General features: G+C 39.7%; 1 pseudogene; it reads left to right on the top strand.

Annotated features, from left to right (window-relative positions):
• Nucleotides 1-22,243, top strand: part of LOC131276770 (vomeronasal type-2 receptor 116-like) — a 34,870-nt pseudogene that overhangs the window by 4,743 nt on the left and 7,884 nt on the right.

Raw genomic sequence — 22,243 nt, 5'->3', positions numbered from 1 at the left:
ATGTGATTATATCTATAGATGCAGAAAAAGCATTTGACAAAATACAACACGCTTTCTTGATAAAAACGCTCCAAAAGATCGGAATACAAGGAAATTTTTTGAACATGATAAAGAGTATATATGAAAAACCCACAGCCAACATTGTTTACAATGGAGAAATCCTAAAATCCTTCCCTCTAAACTCAGGAACAAGACAAGGATGCCCATTGTCTCCACTCCTATTTAACATTGCCTTAGAAGTACTTGGTCGAACACTGAGGCAAGTACCAGATATAAAATGCATTCAAATTGGAAAGGAAGAAGTCAAAATTTCATTATTTGCAGATGACATGATCCTATATATAGAAAATCCTGAGAGATCTACAACAAAGCTTCTAGAACTCATAAATGAGTTTAGTAAAGTCACAGGTTATAAGATCAATGCACAAAAATCAGTAGCATTTCTGTACACCAATAATGAGCAAGATCTGGAGGAAATCAAGAAACAAATACCATTCACAATAGTAAGTAAAAAAAATCTAATACTTAGGAATAAATTTAACTAAAGAGGTAAAAAACTTATACACCGAGAACTATACAAGACTTTTCAAGGAAATCAAAGAAGACCTAAGTAAATGGAAGAATATTTCTTGTTCATGGATAGGAAGACTGAATATTATTAAGATGTCTATCCTACCAAAACTGATCTACACATTCAATGCAATCCCAATAAAAATCAACACAGCCTTCTTTAAGGAACTAGAAAAACTAACTACGAAATTTATTTGCAAAGGAAAGAGGACCCGAATAGCCAAAGACATACTGAAAAAGAAAAACGAAATTGGAGAAATCACACTACCTGACTTCAAAACATACTACAAAGCTATGATCGTGAAAACAGCATGGTATTGGCATAAGGACAGACACACAGACCAATGGAATCAAATTGAAAGCACTGATATAGAACCTCACATATATAGCCACATAATATTCGATAAAGCCACCAAACCCTCTCAACTGGGAGAGAGTGGCCTATTCAACAAATGGTGTCTGGAGAACTGGATATCCTTATGTAGAAGAATGAAAGAGGATTACCGTCTCACACCTTATACAAAGATCAACTCAAGATGGATCAAAGACCTAAATATGAGAGCCAAGACCATAAAAACCTTAGAAAGCAGTGTAGGGAAACATCTACAGGACCTTGTAATAGGAAATGGATTCATGAATATCACACCAAAAGCACGAGCAGCAAAAGAACTAATAGATAAATGGGACTTCCTCAAAATTAAAGCCTTCTGCACCTCAAAGGAGTTTGTCAAGAAAGTAAAAAGGGAGCCCACACAGTGGGAGAAAATATTTGGAAACCATATATCTGATAAGAAACTTATAACTTACATATATAAAGAACCCCTATATCTTGAAAATAAAAAGATAAACAACCCATTTAAAAAATTGGAAAAAGATTTAAACAGACACTTCTCCAAAGAAGAAATACAAATGGCTAAAAAGCACATGAAAAAATGCTCCAAATTTCTAGCTATCAAGGAAATACAAATCAAAACTACAATGAGATATCATCTTACACCCATAAGATTGGCAGCTATGAAAAAAAAAAGAAGAATGCAAATGCTGGACGGACGTGAAGAAAGGGGAACACTCATCCACTGCTGGTGGGAATGAAGAAGGAGCCAACCATTCTGGAGGACAGTATGGCTGTTTCTCAAAAAACTAGCCATAGATTTGCCATATGACCCAGCAATACCACTGCTGGGTATATTCCTAGCAGAACTGAAAACAAGGACACAAACCGATATATGTACACCAATGTTCATAGCAGCATTGTTCACTATTGCCAAAAGTTGGAGTCAACCCAAATGCCCATCAACAGATGAGTGCATCAATAAAATGTGGTATACACACACAATGGAATACTACTCGGCTATAAGAACAAATACACTACAAACACACGTGATAACATGGATGAATCTTGAGAACCTTATGTTGAGTGAAGCAACCCAGGCATTGAAGGACAAATACGACATGACCTCAATGATATGAAATAAGCAAGCTGCCTCAGAGAGCAAGAGACTGAACGATAGGCTTACAGGAAATCGGGGGTGGAGGAAGGAAGTGAGCCGATGTCTGCAGGGGTGGAATTTATGACGAGCTGCTGGTAAGTATGAACACAAAGAAGAGATAAAATGGGGGCAAGGGGTTGCCTTTCGGAGGGGCTTTGCAGGTTTGAGGGTGGCTGGGGATGGGCGGATGGGTAATATTGCCCAAAAGTGGGGGGAGGGTGGGGTAGCATATGAACATAGGAGAGTGTCAGGTGTTGGTGGAGAGTAAAATGGTGAGAAAATCATACCAAAATATAATTAAGAGGGTTACCTATTTAGAATGCTCGGAGGGGATGGTCCAATGTGGGACGGGCTCCTGGGGAATGTCTGAATGCTCATTTTGCCAGAGTGGGTGGCACCATTGGGTAGAGACCCAAGTAGTGAGAGTGGGGGTGGACCCACATCCTGGGGAGGACTAATGCCATCAAATAGAGGGAACTGTATCTCTTGAGAGAAAGGGTGGCTCCCAGGGCATTGGGATAGTTGAGCAAGTTAGGCCCTGAACACTATTCCAACTATCTCTGGACATGGCTTCTCGGGAAACGGAGGTTGGCTGTCACCATGGGCACCAAGGTGGATTGGAAAATGGATGTTAAATGTGTGGAACCAAGGTAAATGTTGGGTAAGAGAGGAGTTTCGCGAGAGTACACAAGGATGGATATAAAACATGTAATATTACACCATAACATATAGGAGACAACAGACTGATAATGTAAACCATAATGTAAAACACTGGATAACTAAAAAATTAGAAAACTGTGTATCCTAAAGTATGCACCACAATGTAAGCACAGATGTCACCTTGTTTGAAAGCTATTGTCTCAGACTCTGTACATCAATTTAAGTAAATATGATGTGAATAGGGTGTAAGTGTATCGCTCTGGAAGGGAAAAGGTTTTGTGATGGATGTGTGGGAGTGCTGTATATTATATATATGAATTGCTGTGGTCTAGGGCTCTTGTTAAGAGAAGTTCAATAATTGGGGGGGGGGGGGAAGAAAAAGATATGATGTAGAATTTTTTCCAAGTCAACACGTATTCTATATCTGACCTTTAAACCCATCGCTATATGCCATTTTGCTACTAAGGGATCCTGACATTATATTGGGCTTCAATTTTCAGGAAGTTCTGGATTACAGAGTGGTTCAACGATGGCAATGGAGGAATACTGGTATAGGATACTATTGACAGATGATATATGGCTGACAGGGAGCTATACAGGACATATGTCCAGGGTGCATGGTAATGTTTGGATATACTCATAGTGGCAACAATTAAAAACTACAGCTGGGGGGGGTACTGGGTTCCTGGCCGGTGGTGCTCTCTCATGGTCCCTACGGGAGCAGCAACACTCTCCCAGGTGCAGCAGCAAGGACCGGGAAGGAATGAGTGTCCAACAGTGAGCCCCTGATGCTAATGACTATGCTTGTGAGCTGATATGCTTGAAATAAGAACAAGGCCTAGAGCAGCATTGTGCCAGGGCATTTCCTCCTGACAGCCTTCATGTTACTCAAATGTGGCCAGTCTCGAAGCCTAACTCAGCATCTAAATGCAATGCCTTCACCCCAGTGTGGGGCATGACACACGGGGATGAGCCTCCCTGGCACCGAGGGATCACTATGAACTACCAACTGATGATGCAACTGGAAAATGACCTGGAAAGGAAAGTTCAATGCAGATCAGCAGAATATCCCTGTCTACATAAAATAACATGTCTTTAAAATGCTGCTTCACCTAATGTAAGGGGGAAATGGAAAGGAGAAATGAATTTATATGGCTACGAGTCTCTAAAAAAAAAAAGTCTGGAGGCTGTCAAAAGGATTGCCCTTATGCACAACTGAGCGGGGTCTGAGAGACAGATAGAGCAGATACAACCCCCAGGTATTGGTTCCTTTGAGGGCTAAAGAGATCCATGGGTGCTATTGTCATGGCAGATGGGGTTAACTGCCATGTCAGATGGCCCTTCTTTGGAGCTGGTGTTTATGCGTGATGAATCTGGACTCAGATGGGATCTCTCTTCATAAGACTTTCATGTTACTGTGCTGGATTTGTATTTGGTGTTGGGGTTTAAGATATATTTAGGGGATCTGAATCTCTGGACTGAAAATGTGATAGCCAGGTCCTGAGCCTCAACAGACTCCAGCACCTACAATCTGATTTATTGGACTCATCTCACTCAGCTAAGATGGAGTTGAAGAAGGACAACCACCACACCATGGAGCCTAGAGTGCCTACAACTGAAAGCGGGAGGATTGCATCCAGTATCCATGTGGAATCTGAGCCTCCTCTTGACATAGAGGTGCAATGGACACAACCAATCCAATGTCCACAGAGAAAAGGTGGCATTGGAGTGGGAAAAGTGGACATGGTGGCTAATGGGTATGGGGAATGGCAGGAAGAGATGAGATGTGGAGGCGTCTTTGAGACTTGGAGCTGCCCTGGATGGTGCTTCAGGGGCAATCACTGGACATTGTAAATCCTCACAGGGCCCACTGGATGTAATGGGGGAGAGTATGGGCAATGATGTGGACCATTGACCATGAGGTGCAGAGGTGCCCAGAGATGTATTTACCAAATGCAATGGATGTGTCATGATGATGGGAATGAGTGTTGCTGGGGGGGGGGGGGGAGTGGTGGGGTGAGGGTGGGGGGGTTGAATGGGTCCTCATATATTTTTTTAATGTAATATTGTTACAGAATCAATAATAAAATAAATAAATAAACAAACAAACAAAGACGAATTATTTCCAATACTTCACAAAATCTTCTAAATTGGGATCTCTTCATAATTTATTCTAAAGGCTAAAGTTATTGTGAACCCAAAGCTACTTTAAGATCTCACAAGTAAAGAAAACCAAGGGACAATTTCCCATTTGAATATAGATGCAAAAACCCTCAAAAAAAGCTAGGTTATCAAATTCAAAAGATGATAAAAAGAATTATCCTTCATGAGCATCTGGTATTTATTCCAGGATGCATGATTGCTTAACATAAGAAAATTATTCAGACTTGCAAAGCCTACCCTCTGGTTTATTGGACTTACCGTGGTAAGTAGGCACTTATAAGAGTGTCTGCAACTGCAAACAGGAGAATTTCATCCATCATCTATGTGGAATCTAAGACCCCTCCTGATATAGAAGTGGAGTGAACATAAACATCCTAGGGTCCACAGGATGGAGGAATAGAGTATGGACTAGAGTGGACTTACTGATATTGTACTATGGAACTATTGTGATTAGTAATGTAAGAAATTGTAGCATCGATGTGGAGAAAGTGGCCATGGTAGCTGCTGAGGGTAGGGAGAAGAAGAGGAGATATGATGTGGGGACATTTTCAGAACTTGAAGTTGACCTGGGTACATGCAGGGTAAGAAAGGCATATTTGGAATCTGCAGAGATGTTAACCTTGGCCACAGCCACAAGTTGTAGGGCTCAGGTAAGGGCAATTATTTTGGCTTTTTGTGCTGATGTGTTACACGGGAGAAGCTGGGCCTCTACTGTGGTCTCAGATATTATTACAGCATATCCCGCTTACTCATCACTGCTGTGAGTAAAACTACTCCCATCCATGAAGAACTCCATGTTGGGATTTGGTAGTGGCTGGTCTTGAATGTCCAGCTGGCTGAAATAAACTTCTTGCAATGTTTGCAAACAGTTTTCGGTTGGAATTCCCGGCTTGATGTGTAGCAGAATAGCAGAGTTCAGGGTTTTTACAAGTTCCAATTGGATGGATAGATTTTCACAAAATAGGGTTTGATATTTAATCAGGCCACTGTTGGTTAGCCAGTGTGTTCCTTTGGCTTATAAGTTTGTGATTAATGCATGTGGAAACTAAAAAAGTATAGGTTGCCCACGAGTTAATTTTATGATTTCTAGTGTTAGTATTGCTGCAGCTGCTAAGCTTGCAGGCATGAGGGCCATCCTTGGGCTCCAGTGTCCAGTTGTTTGGATAGATAACCTACAGGTCTTTGCCAGGAACCCGAGTATTGAGTGAGTACTAGTGCAATACTTCGGTGGTTATGAACATATATGTAGAAAGGTTTTCTGAGATCTGGAAGTCCAATGCTCGGTGCTTCCATCAGAGCTTGTTTAAGAGCATTGAAAGCATCCTTCTGTGGGATTAGTGAGAGCAGGTAGTCATTATCGCCCCCTCTTTTGGCTTCATATAAAGGGCATGTGAGGATCCCAAATTTGGGGATCCAAATGTGGCAGAATCCGTTTACTCCAAGGAATTCTTACAACTTTTGGTGGTTGTTGCGTTCAGGGAGGCAACAGATTGATTACTTTCTTTCAAGTCCCCATTCATGGAGCCGCTGCACTCTTTTATAACCTAGATATTTGACCTGAGGTAGGCAGATTTGGGCTTTTTTCTTGGACACCTGATAGCCCTTTTGTTGCAGATGTTTTAAAAAGACATGGGTTCCACCAGCACAGTCTTCGTAGTTGGCACTTCCAAGGATGAGGTCATCTACATATTGGAGGAGAAAACAATTATGGCCTTCTGGTTTAAAGGATTTGAGATCACTGGCCAGGGCTTGTCCAAAAAGAGTGGGTGCATTTTAAAATCCCTGAGGGAGTTGTGTGCAACTTAGGTGCTGGTTTTTGCTGGAGTTCAGATTGTCCCAGGTAAAGATGAAAATCATTTGACTCTGGAGCACTATTTGAATGCAGAAGAAGGCATCTTCAAGATTCAGTCATCAAAAGTAGATTTCCTTTGAGCATATCAAGCTGGGGAGAGTGTATGGATTAGGGATTGCAAGATATAGAGTTATTACTGCTGAGTTGACTGCTCACAAGTCCTGGACTGGGCAGTAATCCCCATCAGCCTTTTTAACTGGGAAGAGTGGAGTATTCCATGGAGATTGGCATGGTCTTAGGATGCCTTCATTCAGCAATCTCTAAATATGTACCAGACTTTTTCTTGCCCTTCAGGTGAAACTGGATATTGCTTTATGCTAATTGGACTGTGTGTGGCTTTGTTTCAATAATAATTGGAGGAATGTCATGTGCCATCCACTTTGGGTTGCCCTCTGCCCATGTTTTGGACACATCTTTGAAGGGGAGCTGTGTGGCCATAGATTGGCGAGCTTCCCTGAGGCCAAACAGTCTCATTCCTCCTGCAGAGGGTGGGTTAGCACTATTTTTGGAGGGTTTGGTGGTCCAGTGTTACTGTGGATTGCCCCATGGCATTAAAGATAATTTGAGCCTGTAGCTTAGACAGCAAGTCTCAACACAGGAGGGGGCACTCTGGGAGATATAAGAATTCATGAATGATGTCCTAACCCCCAATGTTGCAGGTCCTGGTATGGAGAAATGGTTGCTGGGAGCTTTTACCAATTGCCCCTATGATAGTGGCTTGTCTTTTTTATAATGCCTGTACTAGGTTGGGCATTACAGAGTGCTCAGTCCCAGGGTTGACCATCATATGTATGGAGAAACCCCAATTTGGACTCCAACCATAGGCTCTGTGGGGCAGAGAAAATAGGAGGGTGGTCTGTCCTAATAATCACAATCAGAGTCTTGTATTCCTGCAAGTCCAATGAAGTGATTTGCAGGTCTTCCTTCTGAATTTTTGCTAACCGAATATTTAGTTTGTGACATTCCCCTAGCTCTCCTGGCTAATGCTTTGGCTGCTTATTTTTCAACAATGTGGTAGAGTGGCCAGCTAGGGCATTCCTGCTACCAATGACCCCCTCCCCACAGTATGCACAGTGATTTCACCCTAGGGGTGGGCGCCTCTCTCTTCTTGAGGTAGGGGTTTCCCAGTTTATTTCGCTTGACACAGGATTGCATCCATTGACGATTGTTGCTGGGAGAAAGCCTACTTTTTTTTCATCTTCCGGTTCACTTCCCTCCTGGTCTCTACATCACGGTTGATGCAAACCTTGGTGGCTATTTCCAAGAACTCAGAAATATTCTTTCCAGTGAAGCCATCCAACTTTTGTAGCTTTCTGGGATGGCAGCCAGTGATTGTGCAACAAATGATGCATTGACCATTGTTTGGCTTTTGGGAGCATCTGGGTTAAAGGCTGTGTAGACACAAAATGCCTAACACAGTCTCTCATAGATTTGAGCCAGACTTTCATTGAAAGTTTGTAGGACTTCAGTGGTTTTTGCCATGTTTACTGCTTTTTGACTCCCAGCTTTAAAAACTTCAACTATGGTCCTATGGAAAGTTTCTAGTCCGTTGAGGCCAGTCGTGTGATTGGGATCCCATTGGTGGTCCTTGACTGGGAACAGGGTGTGGGCATTTTGGTCACTGTCCAAGGTTCCCTCAGGTGGGTGCTCTTTGAGGCAGGTTATAGCCCCTTGTGTGACCCACATTCTTTGTTCAAAGTTAAGTAAGGTCATAATGAGTTGTTTACAATCAGCACAGGTGGGTTTGATGGACTGGACAAGGTCAGCCCTGAACTGAGGCTTCTCCAAGTATGGTGGGGTATGGCTTTTCCAGTTAAATTAGTCCATTGTAGTCCAGAGCTGGTACACATATATATGGTTTCCCCCTTGAATCTGGCCATCTGCATCATAATAAACTTGAGTTTGGGCTTCACGGAGTAGGAATGACCTTCTCCCTGCTCCTCCTTCCTCTGAGGCTCCCCATGATCTGAGTTGTTGTTTTTCAGGGACTCCTTCCTGACTGATCGTCAGCACTGGGCTGCCAGGGACAAGTGTCTGTGTGGGCAGCTGTGCTGCATTTCTCAGTGCAGATGATGACAAAGACAGCTGTGATGATGGAGTTGGTGCACCTCCTGATGCAGATTGCAATAAAGGCAGCTGTGGGGATGGTATAGGTGCATTCCCTGGTGTGGGTGGCGATAAAGGCACCTGTGGGAATGGTGTGGGGGGTGCACTTCTGAGCACAGATGACAACAGGGGAGCATTACTTAGGGAAATTGGCTCACCTCATTCCTTATCATGGCCCATGTAGGAGCAATTGCATAGGGTGGCAGGAGGTAATTTTCATTTGGCCCTTCTAGAATGGGTCGATTGGCACTGGATTTGGGGCATACTTCCTCTGGAAACTTTGCACAGTGCTTTTTTGGCTTGATCCCTGGGACAGCTCTTCTGGGTTTTTGTATTAGGCAAATCCTGGCTTCTTTAGTTGTACCTTCCCTAACCAGAGTGGATTTTGACTTATAACATATTGCCAGGCATCAATGTAGGGGAACTGGTCAGGGTGCCCTGGTTTTCTGGTTACTGTGTTGTGAACTTTATGGATGATCTGGGGGTCAAAAGTGCCCTCCTGGAGCCAGTCCATGCCAAAAGTTGGCCATTCTAATTCAGAAAGTATTTTAAGCTTTCCTGGCTGGAACTTTATGATAAATACTTCTCTATGGAATACTCAGGGAAAGTTTTTTAGCATACAACCTAATGTGATCCTACTTTGTGTGTTTCCCATGTTTCCTCCTTGTGCCCATGCTGCACAACACTCACTCAGCCTAAAGCTTCATCCATTTCCAGCTACCGGCCTCTCAGGAACTTATGGTACCTCTTAGCCTTAGCAGGTCGGTATAAATCCCCAACTCAGAAGAGGGTCCCCTTGCAGGGAGGCCATCCAAACCACCCTTGACTAGATGAGTTCACCACAGAACCATGGATCAAGATTCTGTGATGGCCCTGCAGAAGTGTGTTTCTGCATCTCACTCAGCCTCCACAATCACACACACACAACCATCCCTTTCTTTTCTTGGACCTAGAGAAGATGGCTTCCTCTCTTTTCCTAAGGAGTACTGGGGTCTCCTCTCGGGAGCTGATCAGATTCCTGTCCTATTTTTTTCAGAATGATGCTTTTCCTGGGTTTTGCCCCTGGGTGTCTTACATTTCTGGTGTGCAGAACTCTTTGCTTCATTCTCAAGGTCCCTTGAACTCTCCAGTGTCTCTCGGTTCTCCAGGAGCACTCTAGTGGAGTCCCAACCTCTTTTGAAACTAAAGAGAGTTCAGGGACACCCAGGGCAGGGTTCACCTGAGCTCTCCCAGGCTACTCAGAGATGTCCTGGGGGCCAATCAACTCTTGCTGCCTCTGACCTTCTCAGTGTATCCAAGATGAGCCCCCAGAGATGTTGTAGTAGAGAGAAGTCGGGTGTGCATGATATTGAAGGCCAGGAGGCAAGAATTCTGAGAAGAAAGATGTGTTACAACTTGCCAAACTTGGAATACACTTGTCCTAATAAAAACTGAGCCCTGAATAAGAATTTTGGGTTCTTTTTATACAGAGGATGTAGGAGTGGGGAGTCAAATGCTTATATGCAAAAGGAATTTTTGTTAGTTTCTTCAAGTGTTTTATCTGAGTATCATATAGATTATATCCTCCAGGTGAACTTCAATTAACACATATTCTCCACATTCCAGGTAAGCTTTTAGCATGAACCCTCCATATTCCAGTTAATCTTTAATTAACACCTCCCTGAATATCCAAAGCCTCTAGAGTTTATTCTTCTCATTTGGCTTTACAGAGAACTAGGCATACTTGGATATAGAATAAGTTTGAATTTATGCACTGGCTATATTAATGTGAGGCTGAGTGTATAAATTAGGCCCAGGGTTGACTCAAGAACTGGCTTAAGTACCAGGGGTAGAGACACCATTTTTATTAAGACTTGGGTTCATGCAGAGGAAAAGAGTCACTAGGCTGGACCAGATCTTGAAGGTCTTTTAATGCTGGCCTAGGAGGCATGTATTTCCTCTGGAAGTCATTAAGTCATGACCTTCATCTGGTATCCATGTGTGGTTTAAAGTAGAATGATCACAGACCCTAGTAGAAAAGATAAAAGGAAAGAGAGGTGATCTGAATTATTGGAAGTTTTGTGTGAAGGAAAACTGCCTGGTGTTTGGCAGCTACTTCAGGGTTTTATCTCAAATAGAAGGTAAAAACAAACTATTTTGAAGCAGCGTATGTGGGATCCAGCAGGGGAGGGAAAGGAACAAGAATTAAGGCAAAGCAAAATAGAATGATGCACTGACCCCCATTTCAAGGAATAAAAAGGATTAGTGCCAGAAAAGTGACAAAGCCCAGGAATGTGTTACTTCTAACAATTAAGGGGAACAGCATCACATGATAATTTTCTTCTACAGTACCTTCACAAGTGTTTCTGGAAATTCAAAAAATCCTGAATTCAATGCTAATATATTCTTTTTTGTTTTATTGTGTTATACTTTGGCACTTTGTCAGTAATCTGATCTTTGTGGTTCCTGGAGAAACTAATAAATCCTTCATAGTCTACAAATTCACCACAATGTATTCATGGGTGGCTTGATTTTTATTGGCTCTACCTATCACACATTTGCTATGTTTTAAATGGAAAAAAAAATCTATCATATGTTTTGGAAATTTCTCCTACATTATTTCTTCAAATTTGGATTTTCAGTTATTCACTCTGCTTCTTCTGTCTCAACATTTATAGTGCTGGACCTACTCTAGGGAAAATCTGTAAGTCTTATTTTCTTAAAATTTTTCATCTCTTTCATACTCTATTGTGAGGTCTTGATAATTTCCACAGAACTATGTCTCAATTGTCAAACTTCTAATGAGTGTGTTCAGCTTAGGTAAAGATTTTGCTCTTCATATTTTAATTTGATAATTTATTTTGACTAGAATACTCATTTTCATACTCTCTAATTTTTATTTATCATATCTATCTGTTCATGAATTGTATATCCCTTTTAAAATTATTTTTAATTTTTTTTTTGAATAAACATACAACGCAAAAAAATGTTGCCTTTCTACACATGCCTCTTCTGTCACTCTTACTTAACAGGTAGTTCGTGCTAGGGTTGGTTTATCCTCAGGAGACTTAAACCTCTGGACTGTCCATGTGCCAGCTGGTCCCTGAGCCTCTGTAAATCCAGAGTCTTGCAACTCCTACCCTCTGCTTCATTGGACATACACAGGCCAGTTAACAGGGAGGTGAAGATGGTCAACCACCAAACAAGGGAACTGAGAGTGCCTACAACTGCAAGCAGGAGAAATGCATCCAGCATCCATGTGGAATCTAAGGCCTTCTTGATACCGAGGTAGAGTGGACATTGCCATCACAGGGTCCACAGGATGGAGGAATAAAATATGGATTAGAGTGGACTTAATGATATTCTACTATGGAAATATTGTGACTAGTAATGGAAGAAATTGTAGCACTGATCTGGAGAAAGCAGCCACGGTAGTTGCAGGGGGCAGATTGAGGGAAGAAGTGATGTGATGTGGGGGCATTTTCAGGATTTCTAGTTGCCCTGAATGATGTTGCAGGGACAGATGCTGGACATTATACATCCTGCTACAACACACTGTGTAGATTGTGAGAGAGTGTAATCCACAATTTAGACTGTTATCCATGTGGTGCGGTGGTGCTCCAGGGTACGTTTGCAAAGTGCAATGAGTGTTCCATGGTGGTTGAGGGGGTTGTTGAAGTCAGAGGATTGGGGTGGAGGTTGGGGGTATACGGGAACCACTTATATTTTTTAATATAACGTTAAAAAATAAAAATAAATAAAAAAGGGAAAGAAGTATATGAAGTTCCCATATAACACACACCCCAGCCTAACTTACTCCTCCCACATCAACAACCTCTTTCACCATTGTGGTACATTCATTGCATTTGGTGAATATATTTCGTAGCATTGCTGCACTGCATGGATAATAGTTTACATTGTGGTTTACACTCTCTCCCAGTCCAATTAGTGGGTTATGGCAGGATGCATAATGACCAGCACCTTCCCCATGCAATATCATTTAGGACAACTCCAAGTCCCATAAATGTCCTCAATCATATCTCAAAGAAGCAAAGAATGTTATGTGTGAAAAGAAACAAATCATATGAAATAAAAGGCATACACCTCTATCACATGCCTCCTTGAGGAGCTTACTTATATTTCATTTAGATTCATGTTTAAATTCAAATTAGTTATATTTTTCCTAAGTGAATTAATTCCCCATTTGTTGGCTGTCGAACTAACTTTATTATTAATAATTTTCCTCATGTGCACTGCAATATTAATATGCTATCTTAAGTATTAAAATTTCTTCTCTCTCCACTCAGGATTCACTCCTGTGTGCATCAATGAACTCTCATGAACCTTTAACACAGAAGTAGGATTTTCATAAATATTCAAGTATAGTTTTTTAAAATTATAAGCTCAGTCCTCTGTGAACTGTTATTTTTTTAACAAATCAATTGTATTGTCATGTATTAATAAAACATAAATTCATTGATTGTACACAAACAAAATGTACAATCAATGGTATTTGATATCACATATTTGTACATCCATTACTTCATTCATTCTTAGAGCACTGTCATTATTCCAATAATAATAAAAAATAAAAAACAAAAAGCAAAATCATGACCTCTCCATCTCTCTGTGCTTCCCGTCATACATAGCTACTCTTCTTTTTTATTCTTTCATTATATTTGTATTTATGTTTTGTAAAACCGTCTTATAAATAGAATATATTGTTATCTTTTATGTATTTTTATACTTTGTTCTGTATGGTCCCCCAGTGTCATTTCTTTCACTTTATTTTCAATGAACTTTTAGGTTACAGAAAATTCTCTATGAAGATATAGGAAATTCCCATTTCTTCCAACCCTTCCCTCTCTCACATTTTCCCCTATTATGAACATCTTGTAACACTGATATAAAGAGAGTTGTCACCAGAGGTTCTGAAGGGAGGGACAGGGAAGAATAGGTGCAACATTGGTCAATTTGGAGACATTGGAATTGTTCTGCATGAATTTGCAATGACAGATACAAGCCATTATAAATAACAAAACCCATAAAATTGCATGGTGCAAAGTGTAAGCCATAATGCTGACTATAGCCTGTGGTTTGTAGCAATTCTTCAATATACATTCACCAATTGACACAAGTGTTCCACACTAATGAAAGATATTATTCATAGGGGAAAATATGAGTGGGGGAGGTAGAAGAGCCATTGATATCCCCTATGTTTTTGCTCTAACACTTCCATACTCTAAAACTTCTTTAAAAATAAAGTTAGAAAACTACAAGCTCATTGAAAACTCTATTTATACCTGATTCAGAAGATTTCAACGCTTTTACCTTCCTCTCAGATTCTAGACTTATCACCTTTCTGACAAATGCATTGCTCTACATTCATAAACATTTTCCAAAGTCCCTTGTCAAAAGTTGGAGTCTCAATTCCTGACCCCACACTATTCCACATTAGCCTCCTTATCATATCTAGAAGCAAGCAACAATTTCTTGGAAAACTAGAATGATCAATTTTGAACCCTTGGACCACAAACTTCCCATTCATCTTTGCAATAATATTCATCCCTATATATCCTCAAATATTGAAAGGAACTTACCAGCATCTAAGACTGCAAAATAGCCACAGTGGAGCACAGTGACATGTGACCTTCACTCCTACCTGAAAGGGAAAGAATAAGTCCTTGTTGTCTGTTTAGGTTGTCTGTTTGTTTCTGGGGTTACATGAGCTTTACCAACCATAGCCTAAGGGGTCATTAACTATCTCTAGTCAGAGAAGGCAAAATTGAGTGCGGGAGACCATAAATTTATGTGTAGTCCCACAACTTAGAACTCCTTGCTTTTAGCATTAATTCACTTGTAAGTGGATGTGCCTGCACAATGAGCACATCTTTAAATTCCCTACAAAATCAGTAGCCATAAGCCCCTCCCCCTTTTTTTAAATACCAGGATAATAGAAATCTATAGTTGTTGCATGTGCCATAGATGTTCAATGTGGTAGAGTGTATGGGGTGCTTTCCAGCTACTTTTCTCTGTTTTATGTTGAGAAAAGAGAAGAGTTTCCAACATAAGACCATGCTCCCACAAAAATGCAAATATTAGTGGAAAGCAATCTGGAGGTGAAGGAATGGATCAGTATAACTTGTTGATCTATGGGTTTAAGATGGTTTATAAGGACTGAGGTGTAAATACATGTGTCAATTTTAGTAATTCAAAATGCACATTTATTTCTACATTGTTCTTAAGGTACTGATTTGTGAGTTTTGATTTTAGCATGACTGTTTCTTATCCAGGCACAGACACATTGACGTGTGGGTGACTGATCAAACGAAAGGCATGCAGACTTGGGTCTGCCATATAGTATATGTTGCTACACTGGGACCTATGTGTTTTAGGATGCCCATCTCTATGGACTCTGGAGTCCATGATCCCAGGATGCTCTTCCTAAAAAACTTGACCAGCATAAATCCTTCATGACACAGCATTTTTCTGATGGGATGGATGCTAGTTCATTGTCACCACCTGCTGCACTGACAAAGTTTAGGCTAAAACTTCCTGGAGAGGAGGTGGTCCCTGGAGCCTTATTGATGAAATCATAGTACCTATGGGTGAAGAGGATATTCCAAACATGTTTTCAACCATTGATTTTCACCTGGGCACAGGACCTCAGATGCAGAGCCTAAGGGCAAAATATGTTCAGTTCACCCTATTGTCTTTGAAGATATGGAAAAGCTTAGCAAAAAGAGGTCATTGGAGAAATAAGATTCCCCTTTCCAGGTCATAATAATATCCTGCACAAACACACACATGCACATATATATAAGTATATATATCTATATATCTATATCTATACCTATATCTATAGATACATCTGTTTGTGGCTACAGGTTCCATTTCATCTCTGTCTGATAAATACTTTGCACACATGTAAAGCTTTGGCTGTGATTCATGGAGACACTTCTGTGATGTACCCACTGATTTTATTTTCCTGCTCCTGCAGCTTCCCCTCTCTGCGTGGCGATTAACAGATCCTACCTGCTTCCACAGAATGAAACCCAGTGTATTTAAGGATGGAGATCTGATTATAGGTGGCTTTTTCACTCTTTATACATTTCAAACAAATTTTCGGATCACCCAGCCTACCAAGGAAGTCTATTTACAGCAGTAAGTGCTTTTTCATTCATTTTCTGCAATATTATTATGTTGAATGCTGACTAGGCAATTTGCTGATGGCTCAAACAACATTCTTCACATTACCTGCCCTCCCATTCACACCTGCTACCCACATCCCAGAATGTGAGTAATTTATTTTGTTTCTTCCCACTGCTATTTTTTCTTTCAAAGGGGAATGAGAATATTCTATTTTTCTTCCTTTTAGTTCCCATGTCTTTCCCTTTTCCAGTGCTGTGATCCAAGTGAGACAGCCCTCTCCAAAAAGCTCCACTCTCCTTGTCTTTCCTCCTGACTCTGCTGCCACAAGCAGTGGATCAAGTGTTCTGTCTTAGAAAACCTATCCTTTGGCATTAGAGCTTGGCTAAAAGGTTTCAAGTAAATGTCTGTTCCCCAAACAAGGGTTTGCTAATTATTCTTTCCCCATGAAGATAGTCACTAATATTCTTACCAAAATGACCCAGGTATCTATGTCCCCCATGCATGGTCAGATTTTTTACTGTAGGCATCTGGCTACTGTTTGAATATCTCTGTATCATCACCTCTCAGGCTTCATTTATGCCTCCTCGAACAGCCTGCCTAACCAGGTATAAGAGATGAATGCTTTGTGAGCTATTTTCAACTGCAGCTTGATTCTGATTCATGGGGGCATTTAAACTACCTCTGTTTTTAGATTTCTGTGACTGCCAGTTCTATATCTGATGGTGTAATTAATGAATTGATGAAGTGACAATTCAAGGGATCATGTTTCAAAAAAATTGATAAAAAAAAATTCAGGAGATTCCAGCAGATAGTTTCTGCTCATGTGAGAAGAGGGGATTTCACTCAGTAAAATGATGCGTTAATGCTTTTTGAAAGTGCCTGAAGCATATAATTTGCCAGCAGTTCCACAAAATTTTGACAGGGGATTGAAGGGTTAGAAATTTGGGACCTCTTTCTCCTTCGAAGGAGTTTGCAACTAAATTTTCTGTCTTTACATTTCTGGATATTTGTCTGCCTATCTCTTCCATTCTTTAATACTCCTCCAATGCTTCCCTGCTTATTTCCTCTCCATAATTTTCCAAAATGTATTTGTCCCATTGTCATCAATGACTGATGCACACACCTCATTCTGAAGGCTACTGCTGATTGCTGCCTTTTAATGCAAGAGTAGAGCTTGGCTCATTCAGGGACATTTCGAGCTGAATTTCCTGGGGTAGAAGGCAAGATTTTCTTATCTGTCCCAACTTGCTTTAAGAACCCTATAAGGCCGAGGGAAAGAGAGGTGTAATGCCTGACAGAAGAGGAGGCACTAACTGCTTTTCTTCTTACACTCTGCTATCCACTCAAACCACCTCAGGGTGTGGCTATTTGCCTTTCAGGGCTTTGGCCATTTTTCTATTCACATCTAGGGCTTCTCACTTTTTAAGAATATTGTTGTTAGTGGAATTAACAAGAGCATTTTCATTAAAAATTCATTTCATCATTATGTTGTTGCTAGCTTTAAATATTTTTTCCGTAACATATCTTTAAATATAAAACATGAAATTTCAGTTAAAGTAACATTTAGGTATATTTTCTTTTATTTTGAGTGCCTTTCTGGCCATGTCTCCCTAATCTACAGGTTGATAAATAGATGTGCTTATTCTACTGCTTTGTGTTTCCTTTGAGAACTGGAAAGATTTTGCCTCAAGTATGTAGTAGATTACTTCGTTTTATATTCCAAAATTATATACTTTCATCACTAATGAAACAGTTCATTATTCCAAGATCAGCTTGATAATGCGTGAAATAGTCACTTAAACACAGATTGGTTCTCCATTTTCTGTTCTGTCCTGTTGATCTATCCATATCTTCCAATGCCTTTCCCATTCTGTTTAAAATATTGTGCCTAATTAAATATTGCAATTATTGGTTTCTCTGTTATATTCTCCCCTTAGTGTTCTCAATTATTTCAATAATTTCCTGAACTTACCATATTTCCAGAAACCTCAAACTGTATTAACATTAACTTTATAAATGTCTCAATGATTTTTAAAAATAGTTTATAATAACATACATACCACTCGAATATTCCAAATGATTATTGTGCTGCCGTCACCAACATCCATTACCCAAATGTGTACATCACCTCTAAGAATATATCCATGCCCACTAAAAAATAATTCCACCTTCTCCTTCACCTTATCCTCTGTGCCCTGGTAACTGGGAATCTACTAATTGTGCTAACTTTTTTTTAAACAATCAATTTTATTGATACATATTCATGAAGCATACAATTCATCAAAAGTGTGCAATCAATGATATTTGGTATTATCACATATTTCTTCATTCATTTCTTCAATCATTATTAGAAAACTTCATTAATTCAATAATAATACTACTAAACTTTCATAGAACATTTGTAGACTATTGACGTAGTTGTAATATTTTGGAAGATGTACAAGGGATTGAATGTGGGACCTCTTACATGGAAAGCATGTGCTCAACCACTGAATTAGACCCACTTCCCTGTTTGTTATGCATTTACATTCCTCAGTAGAGCTTTGTGGTCTTGTTCACAGGTAACAGACAAATTGATTTATAGGTAAATTTACAGTGCATTTATTGTTAACATATGTCTTAATAATATCAATTACGAATTATATTAATTTTTACTTGTATTAAAATATATAAATGAAATTGCCCAATATTATACCATTATTAATATTAAGAATTTATTATTAATCTACTGCTACCATATCTGTTTCCCATAAAGCTTAATAAATTATTGATATTATATTTAAACATTGTTAAGAATTGTCTATATATGATTGACTACTTCCTTATCAATTACAAATACTTTTCACATTTTCTCTTGGGTTTCCCATGTGAACCTCTTGCTTCCAGCAAAATTGTGGTTTGCTCCTTTCTTTCCATTCTCTTTTGCCTGTTATTTTATTGCATTTTGTAATAGGCTATCAATGCCAGTAAGGTACAAGGCAATCCTGGAATTAACAGACCTCATTCTCCCCTTGATTTTAAAGAAAATGCTTTTTGTTCAGGAATTCTTCAAGCACAGGGCATACCGCAATACATGAAGCATATGATATTCTGCATCAGCAAACTTGGCTAATGGTTTTGGATCATTCAGATCCTGAATGGGGAGAGTATTAGACTGTGCAGATCAGCCCCTGTATGGGGGTGATCCTTGTATGCCTGACCTTCAGCCACCTCCAATTTTGATTCATTATCTTTGCATTAAGCAAACTCTAATTTCTCAATTTAAGTGCATTTTTGTTTTTGTGTTTAATCATATTAAGAAAATACTCTTCTCCTAAACAAATATATTCAGTTAGATGCTCAATGTTCTTTAATGCTTCATCTAGTTATTTGAGTGTGCACTTTTTTATCATTGCAGAAAAGTGAAGACTGATAAACTATTACCTAATTCGCTAATAGTATTTTTTTATGATTATTTCATATTATTTCCTGCTTGGTGTTTGTGACAGCTATGGTGCTCCCTCTTTTTCTATGTTGTGGGAGAGATTCCTACTAGATCATTCATTTTTTTTCCGTAGGGACTATACCATCCTACTCCCTTATAAAATGTGTTTATAAGACACATATAAAGAAAAATGAAAACTTGAAAGCCAAAGTGTGTAGCTCTAAAGATACCCTAGATTCTGAAAGTTAAAAACCATAATTAACCAGAGGTAAGTATATTTATATATGGATGAGGATAAAATGCATCCTTAGGAATTGAGTGGTAGGTACATTCATAATAAAAAAAAAGGGTCAAATCTTCACAAACGAATAGCAATTATTATAAATATATAATATCCTCAAACAAATAAATAATGAAACAAGGTATAAACAAGGCATCATAGTGAGAAATTTCAATATTTCTCTCTGAAATGACAACATGTATCTACTAACTATAAATTATATTTGAAAAATTTGACGAGTTTGATTGATTGAGCACATGTGGAAACCTGTGTCCAACTTCTGAAATGTAGAGTAAGCAATAGCTATTGGAGTGTTAATCAAGCCTGTGAAAAAGGATGTTTGAAATGGATGCAGGAGACTTTTGTTCTTCCTGGAAATTCAGTTGCCAAGTAAAAATATGAAAGGAATTTCATTTGTCCTGCAAAAGGAGTTATTAATAAAGGAAGTGGAACTGTGCACAAATCAACAATGAAGATGAAGAGTAAGGGTCATATGAAGGGGGTACAAAGGAAGATCTGGGATTAATTGTTAATGTTATTAGGATTGAAATATTTTAATTAAGAAATGGTTAAGAGACTTTCTAGACATAATCACACCTTTCCCTTTAGTATACTACAGTGTTTCCAGTCCTGTTAGGTATAGGTAGGGATCACCTTGCACTTCATCAGTTTTCTTCTCCCAAATATTCCTGCCTTGCATGATTCTTCCTCTTCTGTGCTCTGACATTCTTCCCATAATGTCACCATTGGAAGAGGGCATGTCTACAGCTTGATGAGGAAGAACATAAGGCTAATTGATTATCAGTCTTCTTGTGGACACTTCTCACCAAACAGATGTTATGCCCCTCTGCCTCTCTCATCCAATTCTGCTTATGCTGTGGACCTGAACTTTTGAAGAGATATACCCTTCGGTTGGAATTACTCTAAACTCATGACAATAATCCTGCTATTATATAAACCATTAAATAATGTGTTAATGTGAAAAAATAATTCTTGTTTCCTGATATAAAGAATAAATTAAAAATTCTTTATGAATTTTTTCACTCATTACACTTTCCTTTGTAAACAGTATCATCTTCTTCCAAAGATGCAAAATTCAGTCATAGCCTTCAAATGTCTTTTAGCCCTTTTAGGATTAGCTGATTTCCAAGGCTTCAGAAGAACTAATCTAGAATGACTCCATTTGTGCTTTCATCCTTAATTTGGTCATTTTATTGACTTTGAATAGAATCATGATTTGAGTCTTCTGCCTAAATATAACTTTGCATTCCATACAGGTTTCAGACCAAGAACTACCAGTATGTTCTGGCCTTGGTTTTTGCTATTGAAGAGATCAACAGGAACCCCCATCTTTTGCCCAACATTACTTTGGGATTTGATCTGTACACTTCACTACACAGTGAACAGAGGACATTGGAGAAACCCATCATATGGCAATCAGGGCTGGGCAAGGACATTCCTAATTACACCTGTCGGAAAGAGAGCAAGTCTGTAGCAGCCCTGACAGGAACAACATGGGCAGTTTCTGCCCAGATTGGGACACTGCTGGAACTCTACAAAATTCCACAGGTGAGCCTCATTAGATGGGAGGGAAGATAAATTAATGTTTCCTTTGCTAATTTCAGGGACCTTAAAGAAAAGGTCAAATGAATAAATTGTGTTTACTCATGTCTCAAAGGGTACAGCCAGTACACAGTGACATGATGGGATGTTCACATGTCATTTTCTAGAACATATGTGAAACCAAGTGAGTAAGAGCCAAAGGAGTTTCCTAGACCGTTGAGACTGATCAAGTAGTTTCCAATATGCTCTCAGGGATTGGAAGATTTTTAGAAAGTAAGAAGAGCAAATATTTCCTTTTTCCTGTTTAAAACATTGTTTAATGAACCAGTGAGTAGGATTTACAACTCTGCTGAGGCTCAGGGCCCAGCTGCAATTTGGTCATTCTTGAGGTTCAAGTATCCTGGATATACACCAACCCCAGTGCCAACCACAGGTCCAGTAAAAGTGACAGAAGAGGCATGTGTAGAAAGGTCACATCTGAGTCTACCTCCATCACACTGAGAAACACAAATTCCAAAATAGGGTCCACTGACAAGGCACTGAACTCCAGAGTCAGCTGCCATGATTGTAGACCTTTGTGTCTCTGTAGCCCTCAGGAGCACCAGTACCTGGAGTTGTATCTACTTACCCAGGTCAGCTAACAGGGAAGTTGAAGTTGGGCAACCACCACAACTAGGAATTGAGAGTGCCTACAACTCAAAGTAGGAGAATCACTTCCATCAACCATGTGAGATCTGAGTGCCCTCTTGATATAGAACTGGAGTGGATTTCACCAATCCAGAGTCCACAGGATGGAGAGGTAAAATATGGATTAGAGTGAACTTACTGGTATTCTACTACAGAAATATTCTTACTAGTGATGGAAGAAATGTAGCATTGATCTGGAAAAAGTGGGCACTATAGTTGCTGAGGGCAGGGAGAGGGGAAAAGAGATGAGATGTAGGGGCATTTTGGGGACTTGGGGTTGCCCAAAATTATATTGCAGGGACAGATGCTGGACATTA

This window comes from Dasypus novemcinctus, chromosome 30 (assembly GCF_030445035.2).
Source record: "Dasypus novemcinctus isolate mDasNov1 chromosome 30, mDasNov1.1.hap2, whole genome shotgun sequence".
NCBI classification, from domain to species: Eukaryota; Metazoa; Chordata; class Mammalia; order Cingulata; family Dasypodidae; genus Dasypus; species Dasypus novemcinctus.
This window is presented reverse-complemented; position numbering and strand designations above follow the sequence as displayed.